The sequence below is a fragment of the Octopus sinensis genome, linkage group LG12 (genome assembly GCF_006345805.1).
Source record: "Octopus sinensis linkage group LG12, ASM634580v1, whole genome shotgun sequence".
In the NCBI taxonomy this organism is placed as follows: Eukaryota; Metazoa; Mollusca; class Cephalopoda; order Octopoda; family Octopodidae; genus Octopus; species Octopus sinensis.
In genome coordinates this window covers 45,152,322-45,157,321 of record NC_043008.1, presented here as the reverse complement: position 1 = coordinate 45,157,321, position 5,000 = coordinate 45,152,322, and positions in this window count along the sequence as shown.

Genomic DNA, 5,000 nt, shown 5'->3' with positions numbered 1-5,000 from the left:
ACGGGGACGTAAACACACCAGCATCGGTCGTCAAGCAATGCTAGGGGACAAACAAAGACACACAAACACACACACACACACACATATATATATATATATATATTAATATATATATATATATAATATATATATATATATATATGTATATATGTATATATATATATATATATAATATACATTATATATATATATATACATATATTATATATATATATATAAATTAATAAATGTATGTGTATGTGTGTGTGTGTGTATGTGTGTCTAAGTAGAGTGTGCTTATGTTTGCCAGTCATCTCTTTAAGCCATATAAATTTGACCTTTTCGATAGAGATCGATAAATAAATAACACAGTCGATATGATCGACTATAACCTCTGAAGGTAATACTCTGAAGAGTCTCTTAGTCAATTGAGAGAAACTTGATAAAGAATAACTTGTTAATCGATGGGAATTATTGAACTGGTCGCCTGACTTCTACTGCTGCTATTGTCGTTTTCAGAAAAGAATATGTATGGAATAACGGTCTATTTTGAATGAATGTAAAAGATCCTGGATTTTAGGAGAGACTATGAGGGAGGATGCAAAGAAGATATTCTTCTCGAAGAAATGATAGTTTCTTTTGAACTATGCTAAAATTCCCTGCATTTTAGGAAAGACAGTAAGAGAAAATCTAATATTGATGCCTTCTCAATGAAATAGTGGTCCATTTTAGAGACACGAAAGAATAGGAAACGAAGATATCCCTGGTGATAAGTGAACTTAGAGTATAAAGATCAAGAACAAATACCTATTTCTTTACTACCCACAAGGGGCTAAACACAGAGAGGACAAACAAGGACAGACAAGCGGATTAAGTCGATTACATCGATCCCAGTGCGTAACTGGTACTTAATTTATCGACCCCGAAAGGATTAAAAGCAAAGTCGACCTCGGCGGAATTTGAACTCAGAACGTAACGGCAGACGAAATACGGCTACGCATTTCGCCCGGCGTGCTAACGATTCTGCCAGCTCGCCACCTTAAAGATCAAGAAATAAATACCACACAAAGCTTTATTTTGATAATGCGCTGACGAATCAGCCAATGTGCCACCCTTCTGAAGCTGGATAACGGAATGGTTTACCGCTGCCTTTTCCCCACTCAAGAAATGACTTGGACTTAGAGTAGCAAGTTTATGAAACCTCCAGCAAATTTGAAGGACACTTATTTTTTATTTTATCGATTCATAAAGTACGGATGTCAAAGTAAACGCGACTCCCACAGACCTGTAGGATGTGAGCTTAGGTTACAAATGCGCGAAGGGAAATGTTTTTTACCATTTAGTCAATAAGGGTAGGCAGTATCTGTAACCCTTTAGTTTTTCATATTCTCAAGGCAGTGAAGAATCAGAATCGTTACCACGCCGTACAAAAAGCTGAGCGATATTTCTTCCGGCTCTCTACGTTATAAGTTCAAATTCCGCCGAGGCTGACTTCACCGTCCATCTAGAAAATAAGTAGCAGTTAATATAACGGGGTCGATGTAACGGATTAGCTCCTTCCCCAAAATTTCAGGCCTTGTACCTATAGAAGAAAGAATTTTTCAGGGTCTCCGAAACTAGTCGAAGGAGTTTATTTTCTAATCGAAGACCTGACCTGAATTTTTACAATAGAGTCTCACCCAAGGTTCCTCAAGTACAAGGGAGTGAGGAGTATGTAACCGAGCGATGAGTTAAGTCGACTACACAAAGAACCATAACAAGTACCATACAGCGTCTCGTCCGTCACCCCTGGCGTTTCTGCCATCTTTCTCAGTTGGTGTTTTATATGATAAACCCAAAAAGGTGAAGCTAACTTCGGTGGGATTTGAACTCAGAAGGCAGTGATCTGGAACAAAAACAGCGTTGCATTTTAATCCTGCGCTCTAAAAACTCTGTCAAGTCACCACCTATACGAATAATTAATTAACATTTATTTTTTAATTAATCAATGTTATAATCAATTATACGGTGACTGCATCATCACCGCCATCACCACCACTTCACCAACAACAACACCAACAACGACAACAACACTGTTTAACCCTTTTGTTACCATATTTCTGTTGATGTAAAACTGTGTTAGTCTAAATTAATTTTGAAAATAAAAAATTTAGGAAAACAATCTTGTCATTATTAATCTACTGCTTGGAACATGAAATTAACATGAAATCTTAATTAAGGTTTAATTTAGAAGATCTTAGCATAGAACCAAGGACTGTCTCAGACAAGGGCGGCCTAAGACAGGCTGGCATCAAAATGGTTAAAGAGATGGCATATAACTCTCAACAGGTATTTGTTTATATTGGTTTCAAATCTTGGCACAAGGTCAGGAGTTTAAGTGGTGGGGTTATGTCAGTTAAATCGACCCCAGTGGTCAACTGGTACTTATTTTATCGACTCCAAAAGTATGAACGATAAAGTCAATCGCAGCGGAATTTGAATTCAAACACGAAGATAGACGGATGGACATTTGCTTGATAAAAATTTTTAAAATAAAAATCCTAAGTGACCTTTCATGGTCAATTCTGAGGTCGAAAGACTTCCACTTTCATTCTTTCGGAATCAATGAAATAAATACCAGTTGCATACTGGGATCGACGTAATCGACCTGCCCCCACCCTCACCCCCACCTCACCCATATTTTAAGTAAGAAGGATTATTCATTCTGATCTTATGTACTTCAGTTTATCAACAGAATATTAGAGTTACGGAGATGTACTTGCATAGTAAATGACCTGATCTGAGATCGTGTACTAGAACGAAAACAATAGCAGCATGGAAGGTGTTTATAAGCTATTTAAAACACACAAAAACCGTTAGATTCACTTCAACATTTAAATTTAATTAGTCAAACTATTTTCGTCGCTTTGAGACCGCGACCTGTTCACTGACAAAATTTCGAGATGCAGCACAAAGTTTTGTCAGTGAACAGGTCGCGGTCTCAAAGCGACGAAAGTATTTTTGCAAATTAGATTTAAATGTTGAAGTGAATCGAACGGTTTTTGTGTGTTTCCCCATTGCAATTAAAGACGGGTGTGTACAGAAAGACGGGTGTGTACAGGAAATGCAACCATTGACAAAGCCGGTTGTATATGCAACGAAGCCCTAAATGAACCTGGTTACAATGTCTCTTGTGTCAACAACACAAACTTCGTAACAGCCCCAGCTCTTTATTTCGAGTTAGTTTTTATTTTTTCCTTCCTTTACTTTGCTTTTAATTCATGTCTATTGTAAGATTTGTTTGCTTCTCTTCTTAGATATGCATTTTCGCAAGTTATTGCTATATATGTATATATTGTAAATTGCTGAGAGGTATGCGATGCATGCCTAAGTCCTATAAATGAATGGAAGTCGCACGAGATGATATGTCACAAGCTACGGAAACTCGGCATAGTAGGAAAACTGGGGAGAACAATTGCATTATTTCTTAAAAGACAGAAGCCAGGCGATGGCAGCCTGTGAGGCCCTCTCCAAGAAGACAATAATAGAGAGTGTAGTGCCGCAGGGAACTGTCTCGGTGCTGCTACTGTTTATTGTGGCTCTCTTGCGCAGATAGCCACACTTAGTAGCTATGCCGATGACACAAAAATAGTGGAAGCAGTCAAGAAACCTTCCGGTGCTAATGTTCTACAGAAAGATCTCGATGCCATACATAAATGGGCTGAAGAAAACCACATGCAATTGAATACAAGTGAATTCCAAGCCCTCCGCTATCAACCAGGCAGAGCTCACATGCGGCAACAACAATAATTTAGACCAAAAGTAGCAGCAATCCCAGAGTCAGGTACAGTGCATGATTTGGGGATTGGTCTGAGTAACGACGCCTCGTTTCACATAGATAGCAAGATGGTGGCAATGTGCAAGTGAATGGCCGGATGGATTCTGAGAACTTTCGGAACAAAGGAGCAGAGGACTATGTTGGTCCTTAGCCGTCTGGACTCCTGTTCGCAACTGTTGTCACCTCGGCGTCAGATTAATAGTGGAACTTGAGGCAGTTCAGCGGTGCTATACCTGGAAGATTGCCTCACTGGAACAGCTGAGCTACTGGGAGAGACTGAACGAGCAACGACTCTACTTCCAGGAGCAATGACGAGAGAGGTATGCAATGATATATGTATGGAAGATCCTAGAAGGGTTGACACACAACTCAAGTTATACTAATCCCCGAACTTGATACCACTGCAGTGTTCCAAAGGTCTCAACTACCCCGGTTACACTGAGGACCATGTACTGCAGTAGCTTTGGATTCAAGGGCCCACAGCTATTTAATGCTTTGCCAAAGCATCTGAGTGAAATTCCTAAAAGTCAACCTAAATGTGGGCAAAACCAGTAATTCATCACCTGAAAAGAGATAATGCATTGTCACATTATGTAGAGAAAGATATTGTTTTCGAGATATAGCTAAAAATCTTTAAGTTTCCTACACTTCCGTCTGCTCCGCCATTGTAAGGTATAACGAAACAGGAGAAAAATAACGATGGAGCTCAGTCAGGTCGTCCAACAGTGACTCCTAAATCACAGGATAAGTTCATCAGAATCACTCAAAATAGGCGCCTGACAGCAAATGAAATTACTATACAAGTAAGTGAAGCCGGCGAAGCTAACGTGTCTCCTACAAGCGTGAAGCAAAGATTCATTGCTGCTGGTCTAAATGGCCGCTGCACTGCCAGAAAAACCACTGCTTCCACCTGTGAATAAACGTAAACGACTCATGCGTGCTAGAAAACACCAAACTTGAACAGTTGACGAATGGGAACGAGTCCTCTGGACTGATGAATCAAAATTTGAAATCTTCGGATCCCAGCGTAGAATTTATGCCAGACGAAGAATTAGCGAACGGATGACTACTGAGAAAATATTTCCAACTGTAAAGCATGGTGGGGGAAGTGTGATCATCTGGAGGTGTTTTGCAGCCAATAGTCTTGAGAATATCCATCGGGTAACAGGAATACTGAACCAAAACGGGTATCACTCTATCCTCC